The 13,242-nt window shown below is 35.8% G+C and overlaps 1 pseudogene; it reads right to left on the bottom strand.

Annotated features, from left to right (window-relative positions):
- Positions 1-556: 556 nt before the first annotated feature.
- LOC131319331 (photosynthetic NDH subunit of subcomplex B 2, chloroplastic-like) lies at positions 557-3,442 on the bottom strand (annotated as a pseudogene).
- Between the last annotated feature and the right edge of the window lie 9,800 nt (positions 3,443-13,242).

The following is a 13,242-nucleotide window of genomic DNA, read 5'->3' as shown; positions in this document are numbered from 1 at the left end:
CCAAATAAACCTTGTAAAATATCAGGATCAAATGATCTCTTAAGCGTATGAACTATATACCTTCGATCTCTCTCAAGTATCAAATTAATTTACACTTTACCGCAGATGTAGTGTAACTGCCTCAAAGCACAAAATATGTTCATCTTTTACTATAGAAGTTGATTCTCATTGCACTTCATCTATTTGTTTGGAAACAGACAAACGGCTGGAATTTTCAGTTGATAAACCAATGTGGACGCTTTAAAAACTGAGGGACTGTAGAAGTAACGGACATTAGAGTTGCTTGGGCATGAAAGGCTGCAAGAATTACCATCTTGCTAGACATTTGAGGGGATATGAATTCTGAATTATGTGCTTCGTAATTGGACTATTATACAAAATACAACACACTATAACTCTAATCATCTTCACGTTTGTAGTTTCAATTTTGGACCAAAATAAATGATTGGGAGAAATATTGACAAAAGAGACGGCAATAGACATTTCTAAATATTGACTTGTACGGCTTTGCCCCTCTCCACTCCTCACCAGGGTTCACCACCACAAGAACTAGCAATTAACCAGACCCAGTGGTCTTTGCCATAGTTATGTGATAAGGAACCTGGGCTTCATGATCCTGATTACCCTGAAGAACAGCTCTCGTCCCTGCCAAAAGAAAGAAAGAAAAAAAAAGGCTTAAAGACTTATTTGGTCCTTACAAATAAGGCTCAGTTTCAATTTCGTCCTTCTAAAAATTTTTGTTTCAATTTTACCCTCATAGTTTTAATACGATTTCAATGTTACCCTTTCTGTTAAATTTGGATGGAAAATGCTTGTGTGGCAAACGGTTGGGTGATTGTGGGACATTCTTTTACACAGTCATCGTCCACCTGTAAAAGAAAAAATCCTAAAAACCAAAATCCATTCCCTATCTCTTCGTTTCCCCTCAATTTTCGTCCCCAAGCGACTAAAAACCCTAATTCTAAATCCCCCAAATCATTTCCCTCCAAACCCAGCAAACAAACACCTTCCCTAAATGTTTCTGCCGAAACCCACCCCTTAACTCGACAATCTTGGCGAAATCAAAAGAAGAAGATCAACGCGCAAGGGTCAACAACTCGAACAAGAGTGATACATGCTAAAGCCAAGGAAAATCAATGGTATTGAGGTTTTTGATTTCTCAGCTAAATCTATCTTAAATAATACTTGGGCAACAAATACTAAGTATTATAGTATTTTTATTTTTAAACACCATCTTTTTGTATTGTATTCGTTGAAAAAACAAAAGCCACTCATGTGGTGAGACTAAGAGTGATTTGTGGAGAGAATTCCTAAGCTTTTTTTTGTATTCGTTGAAAAAACAAAGAAGATATTGGCCTTTTTTATTACTTTATAAGTATCTTTTAGTAATTTAAGGTTTTTGTAGTCACAAGTACGTTTTTTGTTGGCAATCAATGCATCTGGCTTTCACGCATTTTGTAGTCCCACATTGACTGACTTCTACTATTTTTTTTTTAATTTTTGTTTTTTTGCATTGAAGAGATGACTGGTTTGTTTACAGTTGACGTGTAAAAGAGAGGCTCACAAGCAACAAAATCGTTTGCCACACGGGCAATTTTTGTCCAAATTTAACGGGAAGGGTAACATTGAAATCGTGTTAAAACTGTGAGGGTAAAATTGAAATAAAAAATTTTAGGAGGACGAAATTGAAACCAAGTCAATTTTGTAAGGACCAAATAAGTCTTTAAGCCAAAAAAAAAAACCCAAAGAACAAAATAAAAACTGAGAAACCACAAAGCTATGGTCTGATTATCAGTTTAAAGCCAAATCTTTAGTTCCATTACCACTATACCATTCAGATTCATTGATTCCCAAGAGTTCATTTTGATATCACAATTCAGTACTTAAAATGTGTTTTCAGTAATTCACCAGGTCAAACTGGACCCTGGTATGCTGTATGCCCAACTTCTATCTTAACATCCGCATTACATTCTTCATCATTCACTTTACTTGACTGTTACCAAATCTTAAGTTTCAATACACGGGCTTTGACAAATGTAAAGTAAGCTAAAAATAAATAAAAAATCTACCCGAACGGTGGTATAAAATTGTTTTGATCTTTCCGATGGAGGAATAGCGTACACTCTGCTGAGCTTATTCTTCAAAATGGTGATGGAAACGTCTTTTGTAGTCCATATGCCCGGTTTCTTCTCAGGCTCCCAAGTGGAAAAGAACCAAGCTGGGTCCTCAGTTTTCATGGTTTCCGCCAGAGAGAGAATTTCTAACGGCGAAGAGAGAGGAGGGTGGGTGCAATAAGAGCATCCCCGGAGTCATTGGATTCCTGTCCCACTTCTCTTCTTAAACTTGAAATGGTTCGAGTATAGCACCCGTCCGATTCACAGCCTTTCCCCCATTGTTTTTCACTAAAATTGCTGTTGCCATGCTCAGCGGGTAGAGTGAGACGACGTAGCTTAGATAAAGAGTTCCACTGGTGCAGTTCAATTCAACCTGTAATCAAATGCAGTGCAAATTTTCCTTTATTACAGAGTAATCACCGGGCAGTTCGTATGTTTGTCTACCAATTACAAACTTTCTTGAAATGAATAATCCCAACTTTTTTTTGGGTAAATAATAATCCCAACTTTGTTTAAAGGGGGATCATTTTTAACCCGTAAAAGTAAAATTACCTACACCATAACAATAGTTTCAACTGTATAGTTGAGGTAATGGAGTCCAACAAACCATTGCTTGGATTAAAGATATGTGGAGGGAAAGAAAAGCAAAGGGATTTGTAATGTTTTCCTCTCTTTTTGTTTTTCTTTCCCTTAAGCAGTTATGTCTTGTGCGTGGTTCTAAAATCCAATGCACTTGGAGTGACTCGGAACAGGGCTCAATTTGGGAGCGCAAATCATTTGGATTAGAATCAATTGTACAAAGAGTAGCGGCCTGTTAAGGATTTGGGCATTATACATATGTACCTGGACAGCCTCAATGGAATCTAAAATTCTGAATTCAAATCCTTAACAGGCCGTTCAGAAGTTATAACATGGGATGGTCTGGAATTTGGATCAGACGCATTAACATTGTTGATGACCAAACCAATCCCACCTTTTGCTTTGGTGGCAGAAGTAGTAGTACTAGTACTAGTACTAGTAACAGAGGAGGAGCCAATATCAGTGCCTGGAAGAGTGTAAAGAACTTCATGAAAGCCATCATCTTTCCAGTAGACTTTGGGCTTGTAAGAAGTGATGTGCCCATCGGGTATCAGAAGCTTCAGTGAACTTCAATTTCTAACTATCAGCTCAACGTCGCCAGAATCCAAAAACTTAATGCTTTTCTGGCCAAATTTCTGGTCAAGAGTTAGAATCTCTGTTGGGGAAAGGGTGGTTGCAGTTGATGATAAACAAGCCACCTTTGTTAGGTTTGGTTTTGGAAGAATAGTGAAGGTTAGAAGAGAAGTCATGAACTCGATCCACACAAAACCAATAAACCAGTGACTTGTATGTTCTGTGCACTAGCTCTATCCTTGCTTTTTTTTCCATCTGTTTCTTGTTTGAGCTGGTTCTTTGTCAGTATTCTACTTGTCTATTTTTATTTTTATTTTTTTAAATTATACATTGATCAGGATCCAATGCTTCCATGAATTAATCGAGCCAAACCTTTGTTGTATATATTTTAACTCAACCCAAAAGCATTTGCGGGGAAGTGTACTATGACTTTTTCTAGTTACATTTAAAAAATGACACTTCTTAACCTTCTTCCAATAATTGTTCCATGTAAACCAATGCCACAGTGGTGGAACTAGTGGCACTTGCCATGAGCCAAATGCTAATGAATCCTCACTACGGTAACAAATATTTAAGCAAAGGGTTACAGAAGAAAATGTCTACTCCTTTCTCTGACCTCTATACTGAATCTCTCACTTGAAGAGTTTTATTCCTATTGAGTTTAATGCTGTTTCTTTGCCTATTTTAAGTCCTAAAATTTCAACTGTGAATTCTTTATACATTGATTCCTCTGTAAAATTTACGAAGAAAATCAAGACGAAGTTAGGTTCATACCATTTGTTGGTAGCTGACAAGTTGTCAAAACAAACAGACACTAAAAGAGGGAAAATTGAGCGTGAACTTGAAAGAACTATAGGTTGTATTGTACGTCCAAAAAAAAAACGAAGAGAAAGAAGCATAGAGAACGGGGAGAGAGAAATGAGGAAACAACCTCGGTCAAAAAGGTTAAATTATAGTACTGGGAAGAGAAATGGGCAGATTCAGCGAGACACTGTAACAGAATATATATCTCCTAGTCTTTGAGGATGTCTTTTGTAGTTAAATTGCTTATTTGGCTAGCATGTTCTAATAGGTGCAGGTCATGCCATTTCTTTTGAAAACTATTGTAAATTCACCACCTAACGAGTCACATCTCTGACTGTCATATCTTAAACAGTTCAAACATTTACCACAACATATATCTCAGCGATCTAGTAATGGAAATTCACAAAGTATGTGATAACAATAATTTGGCAAATATATAATTTGGTATTCTAAAACTTCCATCCCGAACAAGAAGTGAGAAACTCACTCCCCTCAACTTAAATGGTCTAAGTTATGCACCGCATAATAAACACAAAGAACGTTACATCATCCATCAACGGTCTTTAACCTAAGAAACGAAATCAAAATATAACAGCAAAGCAAAAATTTCACAGGCCAAACTCATGGGCATGCAAAGGCAACAAAAACTCAGCCTGTTGGCTACAAGCATAGTCATTAGAGAACCACTTGCCCAGCTCATGCAGAACTTAGTCCCCATCCATAGTTCTAATGAGCATATGCACATACATAGCTCTGTTTGATTGGAGGGATTGGAAAAGGATAAGCTAATACCATGGGATTAACTAATACGGGATATATATAAGCTAATACCATGGGATTAATATATATATATATATATATATCTCAAGAGGATAAACTAAGACCATGGGATTAGCTATACTATGTTTGGTTGAATGAGGATAAAGGATGGGATAAAATTTTAAGGAATAATATCGGTCATTGGATTGAAGTAGCAAGATTATCCAAAGGTAGGTTAGTCCCAGGATTATTAATCTCGGGGGGGGGTGGGGGCGGGGGCGGGCTGTGGAGGAGGTGAGATACAATAGTGAGCCATATGAGGGATTATTGGCCTCATTTAGTCCCAACCATAATTCAATCCCACCTCACTTGTTTGTTTACCCATGGGATTGTGGGACAATCTCTTACAAGGTATGCCTCATATGTTTTCTACTAATCCAATCCAATCCTATCCTCAATCCTCCCAATCAAAGAGGCCAACGTATATGTGTATGTAGTATAGAGATTGAACCAGCAATCATTTTGCATAGGCATTGGATTCTTTGGTACTTAGCAGGTCTGAAATACTTTCTAGTGTTCCTTTTTTTTTCTCTTGCTTTTTTGCTTTTTAAAATCAGCTGCGTGCTACTACTGATTACTATTTGGGAAGACATTTCATATTCAATTTTTTTGGCTTTTTCTATCTTGTATTCTCCCCATGTCCCTTTGTAGAACATGCATGATAACAATGGTGATGAGTAACGAGTAGTACTATTTGTTATGATGATTGATGATCAAAGGTAGAGTTGATCATGGAAGTGGGGAAAGAATAGAATGGAATGGTGGGGACTAGATCCGGGGTGCTGTAGGGCACCTTTGCATTATATGTGTAGTGCGGTTGATTCGGCTGTTCATATCGGTAATGGATGGCTCGAATTTTAATTTGAACAATCGACGGTTTGAATTAGTAGGAGCTCTGATTAAATTCGAGTCGTTCATGCCAAGACGGACGGTCGGATCGACCGCACTTCGCATTACATGCTGTAGTGCACTCCGCACTACAGCCCCTCCCAATCCTGAGGACCCGCTGTGTGTGTTAAAGGGTTGACCACACGGGGAGGAGTGTGTTCAAAGCCAACTTTAATTGGTCAACAATTTCTACATCATTATGTTCGTTTTTGTTATACGGTTGAAGAACTTTACTATCCCAAATCCCTTACAAAATGATCAAGTGTATCAACTTCATCTCCATAGGAGGATTTGAACCTGCAAAGTCATAATTGCTCCTAGTGCCCCAATTACCAATTTGTCCGTCATAACTGAGTGAATTTTTAAACTCAAAGTGCTGTCACTGCAGACAACAGGTTCCATTATCCAATAGTGTTTGGTTTTGATCATAATAAAAAGGTAAAGATTCATCGCAACTTCACAAATCTGATTTTCTATAATTCTTCAAAAAATTTAACGACCGTCCGAGGGCGGTAGATGTACGATTATTTGATATTAGTGTCTTAATCTCCTTGAACATGTATTGATTGATATTCCTGAGATATCCATTGATGTTCTAACTTAATCGGCATCATCCTTTATTTAATCAACGGTGGTCAGCAAAATTGTTCTTCAAATGATGACTGGTCTTGCTCAAGAATAGTGGGTCAAAGCATTCAATTCGTTTCAAGATTATTTATACGTTTAGACTTTAGAGAAGCTATAGGTGTATTGAAATAGATCCATCGGGCCCTTTGTGCCACTGTCCATTGGAATCTTATGAACACAAGAATAGTTTTTCTTCCTCTTTAATTTACTTACATGATAGAGTTTTTTTTACCAAAAAAATATTTTCTCCAATCTATTTGCCTTTTTGGAGGGAAGCATTAGAGTTAAAGGGTTTTCGGATAAGTATGAGTAAAACTGAGTATATGGTGTGCAAGTTTAATAATACCGCGCAGTGTGCATGAAGAACGAGTGATGATCCAAGACCAAGAGATACCAAAGAGTAACCATTTTAGGTACCTAGGCTCAATTATTAGTAGAGATGGAGAGATTGCCGATGATGTGACCCATAGGATCCAAGTGAGATGGCTCAAGTGGAGGAGCGCTACTAGTGTACTATGTAATAAGAGGGTACCCACAAAATTGAAGAAAAAATTATGTGGAACAGTATCAGACCAGCGATGCTTTACGGGACAGAATATTGACTTATTAAGAAATAGGAAGTGAGTAAGATGAGTGTAGCGGAAATGAGAATGTTGAGCTAGGTGTGTGGTAAGATTAGACAAGACAGGATTAGAAATGAAACAGTTCGTGAGATGGTAGGTGTAACACCTATAGAGGAGAAGTTGAGGAAAAATAGGCTAAGGTGGTTTGGACTTGTCTACCGTAGACCAAGAGATGCAGTAGTTAAGAGAGCGGATAGAATAGCTTTGGGTAGCAATGCTATGGGGAAGGGTAGACCTAAATTGACATTAGATGCTGTGATGTGCAAAAATATGAATATAATAAGTTTGTGTGAACAAATGGTCCTGGACAGAGCTCAATAAAGAAAAATGATTCATATAGCCGACCCCAAGTAATTGGGACATAAGGCTCGATTTGATTTGGTTTGGTTTTGCCATACGATAGTGAGAAAGTTAGTTGCTTAACAATGAAAGGGAGTTCAAAATCTCTCCATAGACTCGAACCCCAAACCTCCCTCTTAAATGCTAGCTACATCTCTATTCGCGAATGAATCAGTAAAAATTTTAGATACCATCATACCTAGGCCTGACATTGGTCCTGATCTCACATGATCTAATTAAATGTGATCCGATCATTCCTTTTAGCCTATTTATAAATTAACCTTACAAACCCAAGATCAAATAGCACTTGGGGTATTTGTTAAACTTCGGTTGGTGTGGTGTTGGACAGAGTTAATTCCTAATTGGATCGGATCGGATCGATTATATTTGAAATCTATCCATTAACTTTTGAATTTCTAATTCGAATCCAACGCATTCTCGGATCAATTTTTGATAATAGAATTCACGTTGTCGGATTTGATTCGTATTATATCCAAACCTAAATCAATCTGTTTACATGCCTAATCATAGCCAACTAGCAGGGCCGGCCCAAGAAATTTGGATGCCCAAGGCTAAATTGTGGAATGGTGCCCGATGTATTTTTAGAATTAAACAATAATGATAGAAATGTTCCTTTATATTACTACCAAGGCCGGCCCAAGGGATTTGGATGCCCAAGGCTAAATTGTGAGATGGTGCCTTACGTATTTTTAGAATTAAACAACAATGATAGAAATGTTCCTTTATATTACTACTTTAGACTTTATAATGTATGTTAATTGCTTTGTCACCAATGGCCAAAGTGATTGGCTTGAATTTTATTTGACTTGGTTTCAAAACCAGGCAGTTACAATAGCATTATTTTTGGGAAAAAACTGTCCAAAAGACTCAAAACTCGAACACTTCACATGGACTAAAATCAACTTATCACTGTGCTAGCAAAGACATTTGTGTTATAAAACAAACAAAAAATATATGTACTAATTTACAAATAATATTGGAGTGCCCCTAAAATTTGAAATTTTTTAGATGCCCTGGGCCGGCCCGGCCAGCTAGTCTAACGTTATTGTTTAAACGATAATAGAACTAGATAATTATTGGCATTAAGCATATAATTATTACAATCATAACATAGTGCATGCTTTTAAGGGCTTTTGTCCCTTCAGTTAAACAGCATCCCAGGTCTTGTGTAAAAGGAGAATTTACAAAAAAAAAAAAGAAAAAAGAAAAAAAGAAAGAAGAAGTGAAATCATGTTGATAATAATCGTGGTGATAATACTGATTATCATTATAATTATTACTAATTTACTATCATGTTTTTCTTTATGAAAAGTTTTGACAAAATGCCTAATCATTTTGTCCAAGGGGACAACGGATCCTTCCATTGATAGGTTTTTGCATGAGAAAGGTGTCTTTTCATGTTAAAACTACTGGTATTTAGGGCAAGACTATCGTTATTGTCCAAATAACTCTTCCAAGCTAGGTTAATTTTTAGCTTATAGTGGGCAAGAAATAAAAAAATAATAATGTTTTTTTTTTTTGATAATGTTGTTGTACCTATTTGATGTCATTTTATTGCATTGGTAGAAGAGTTGCAGCATGATCCATGACATTTAGAGACAATAAAAAAAATCGCAGATGCACAACTCTTGGTATTTTGATCATATCTTTCTGCTCGGATACCAATTGAGAAGATTCAAACGGGTTTGCATGGAAGCTCATTCAAAAGACGACAACTTTGTGTGAGATACATACAAATTCCAATTTAAGCATTTATTAGGTCAAAAAGGGCATGCGGGATGAGCATATAATTCTGAGAATTATGGAAGTCGGTTAGCAAATTTTGTCGCTCAAGCAAAGGTCCTCTCTGCGATTTTTACTCATTTAAGGATCTTCTTCCATGTATATTACTCTCCATCCTGCGATTGGTTTGACTAGATTGTTTAGATCTTGATTAGAGGATTGTTTAGATCTTGATTAGAGGATTGTTTATTGAGAAATCAAACCTTGCAAATTATATAACCTAGGCGGCCATGTAGGTTTTTTAAAATCTTGGTAGAAAACGTGCAATCAATTAATGAAATTAAAGATCATATATAATTATGATAGTAACACAATGAATTATCATAATGTCTGCTATGTTAAAGAATCATTACATGGCTGATTATTTAATATCGTTTCTTGACCAAATCACCGCTGCTGCCCTTATTTTAAGGTAAAAAAAGCCTATCGTTATCAACCAAGGGATTGTCAGTTCAAAAAAAGAAGAAAAAAAAAAAAAAGGGACTGGTTTGGTCTGGTAGTTAAGGTCTGAAACTTTACTTTGATCTTCTAATGTATATTAGGTCTGAAGCCTCTCAAGTGCTATCAACTTCTTCAGAGCCAGTGTATACAGAGTTTGCTCTGTTTTTTATCAGGACCCTCACAAGTAGGCGATAAAATCAGTCTTAAAAAAAAAGCTTATCGTTATCAAAATGGTGATTGGGGAATACAAAGCTGCTTCGCTTAGGATGGCCTTTCATAGTGCCTCATTCTTCTGAACCTATTAAAAAATAAGTTTGTTTTGTCCTTATTTGAATTCTTTTTGTATTTGTTAGTTTTGCGTCAAATTTTAATGGATTATTAATTCGTCTCGATGAGAGAAATCGGAAAAGTAAAAAAAAAAATTATTTTTACCCAAATATTTTGGGAAATAACCACTTTTTAGCAAAATAAGTCACTTTTTAGCAAAACAATTTAACTTATTTTGCTAAAAAGTGACTTATTTTGATAAAAAAGTGATAAAAAATAATTTGACTTATTTTGCTAAAAAGTGACTTATTTTGCTAAAAAGTGACTTATTTTGATAAAAAATGTTTATTTCTCAAAATATTCGGATAAAAGTAAAAAAAAAATTTCTATTCCTCTTGTTGAGGCGAATCAATAATCCATAAAAATTTGGCCCAAAACTAACAAATACAAAAAAAAATTAAATAAGAACAAAACATTCTATTTTTAAATAAGTTTAGGAGAACTCAATGTCACTTTTATTCCTCCCCAATCAATAATTCATCTCTCTCTCTCTCTCTCTCTCTCTCTCCTACCTACTACTCAATTTATGATTAAAGTGACTTCAATAATTCCAATGATCCCAAAACCATAACATACCTGACCTGATCACACTTTTCTATGGTTTTTTCCAACTCAAAGCTTTCTTGTAAAGCCACCCCCACGCGTGAGGGACCACCTCAGCCCTCATTTATCCAACATATATGCAACCTTTTGTGCATGTAAACCTTTTGTTTATAACTCTGATGTTTCGTTGCATCTTAATTAATTAATTTTTAAGAGTCAATTCCAATTCTTGAAACATCCCAATGTACTATGCATGCATGACTATATATCCAGCAGGTTATATATGTACTAGATCCAATACAAACATCCGTGTAATCTATTTCTTTTTTCTTTTTTTATCAACAAAAAAGATTTTATTAACCTTTGAAAGAAAAAAAAAATTTAAAAGGATCACGGGCGCACTAGTAAAAATGCCGCCTGAGAACTTACACCCAAAAGAAGGCAAGAAGCCAACCAAAACACCGAACACCCGCTAACCGAAACAACCAACGACCACAAAGCCTTAGTGCAATAATGCCTCAGTGCATGCTACATGAGCAACTTTATAAGTTTAAAAGCGTGACAAAAGTATATAACTTCGAAATTTGTCTCTCGGTCGTGAATAAACCTCAATAGGTATGGTTTCTATAGATGTACGAACGAGATTTGATCAGGAAGCTATGTAAAAATTTAGGGGACGTCAAATACATTTTAAATCGCCGTCCTCGATCGAGACTAGAAAAGCTTGATTATGATCCACCTCTGAGAAAAACATCTGCTTATGCAAGTCTAATTAGTAGAAGAATGATGACCATCATCTGATTTCAACTTTGGTTAATCATCGATCAATTTTTGATGCTTTATCCCACATCATTGCATTTCAACTTTCGTTAAAATTGATTGATCGTCTGTGATCAAGGGTTATTTTGTCCTTAATATTTCATGGTATTCAATTGGGGTTGGAAAAAGACTATATATGAATTATTCTTAACCTTTGATTAATGTTGACTCAAGATTTTCAATTCTATTCCGTTTGTGTAGCTAGCCTTGCTATGGAATATCAATAACCAAGAAATATATATCAATGTTGGTAGCATTGAAGGATGTTTAAATAGTTTGTAAAAGGGTAGAGAGGTTTTGTAGTGTTGTCTTGAAATATTTGCCCATTTATGTGTAGGTACAGAAAATCCAAAGTAATTTCTACTAGGTCAGGTCCAAATCTTTAAATACACTCTTAAGGTGAGTCAAAATTTTATACTAAAAATACTCATCTACCACTATTGATAAATGTTGACCAAATATCGGCGTTGACCACTAACATTGACTGTTGAGAACGTTCTCAGCGCACGCCTAGATTTAATGCTAATACTGTCAGCTCTGGATATTTGAAAGTTGAAAATGTTCTCAGAGCTCTGAAAACATTCTCAACACAGGCCTAAACTTAGTGATAATTCATTCTCAGACGTTCTCAATTCTAAGAACATTTTCAGCACATGACTAGACTTAGAGACAATTCATTCTCAGATGTTCTCAATTCTAAGAACATTTTCAGCACATGACTAGACTTAGAGACAATTCATTCTCAGACGTTCTCAATTCTAAGAACATTCTCAAATATTCTCAACACTAAGAACATTCTCAGCACACGCCTAAACTTAAAAGTAATTCATTCTCAAACATACTCAGTTTTGAGAACATTCTCAGCATACGCCTAGACTTAGTGGTAATTTATTCTCTGACGTTCTTAGCCCTTAGAACGCTCTCAGCACATACCTAAACTTAGTGATAATTAAAAAAGTGTTTTACCTTAACGAAAACTTAAGGTGCAATTCCAATAAAAAATTAAGGTGCAATTTTCTATACTTAGTGGTAAAAAGTCCGTATTTGAAATATGCATTGCCATCTTAAAGATCGGGGCGGTTCCGGAGACCTTTAAAAAAACCTCTAAAAAAATCCTCCCAAATCTTAATCTCATAGTTTCCAATCAAATTTTGATAATCCGAGCCGCTCAATGTGTTCAGAACGTGATTTTAAGGGTGCCCTCAAGAAATTGGCAAAAAAAATAACCGGGAAAGGTTTGATTTGAGCAGTTTTTTATTGAACCGTTCAATAAAGTTCAATAAAAAACTGTTCGGATGAAGCCATTCCCAGTCATTTTTTTTGCTGATTTCACACAAGTGCCCTTAAAATCACGTTTTGATTACATTGAGCGGTTCGGATCATCAAAATTCAATCGGAAACTTGGAGGGTTTTTTCTAGAGGTTTTTTTAAGGGTCCCCAGAACCGCCCCGCTTAAAGATATTGGCATTTTCATTACTAACGAAAGTACTTAAAATAGTACTCCGTAGTAGTTAGCTAGCAAGACCCACTATAACAACCAGAATTAATGACCAAACAAGAGATGACAATTTATTGTACCGTACGTTTTAGGGAAAGTCTACTATAAGCGAGAGTCTTGTGCAATAAGTGCGGGATTGAGATGTTAATAATAATTTTGAAGTGATTAATGTTCTTAAAAAAAAAATACAAACCACTAACGCTCTAATTATGATGAAGAAACTTCCTCTAGGAATATTGGTTGAGAGACTCGGTCTCTGCAAGTGTCTGGCCAAGTATTAAAAACATTATGGTCAAATCTCGTGCTCATCGGACCAAAACCTTGTCAAAGTTTGTACTTGACCTTTTTTGTTTAAAGAAAAACTTGTCAAAGTTTGTACCTTTTTATTGGAAAAAGCCTAACGGAAGTGTAAAAGTTTCACAATTTACACCAATTGGTCTAAAAG

Source organism: Rhododendron vialii, chromosome 3a (assembly GCF_030253575.1).
Source record: "Rhododendron vialii isolate Sample 1 chromosome 3a, ASM3025357v1".
Classification (NCBI taxonomy): domain Eukaryota; kingdom Viridiplantae; phylum Streptophyta; class Magnoliopsida; order Ericales; family Ericaceae; genus Rhododendron; species Rhododendron vialii.
This window is presented reverse-complemented; position numbering and strand designations above follow the sequence as displayed.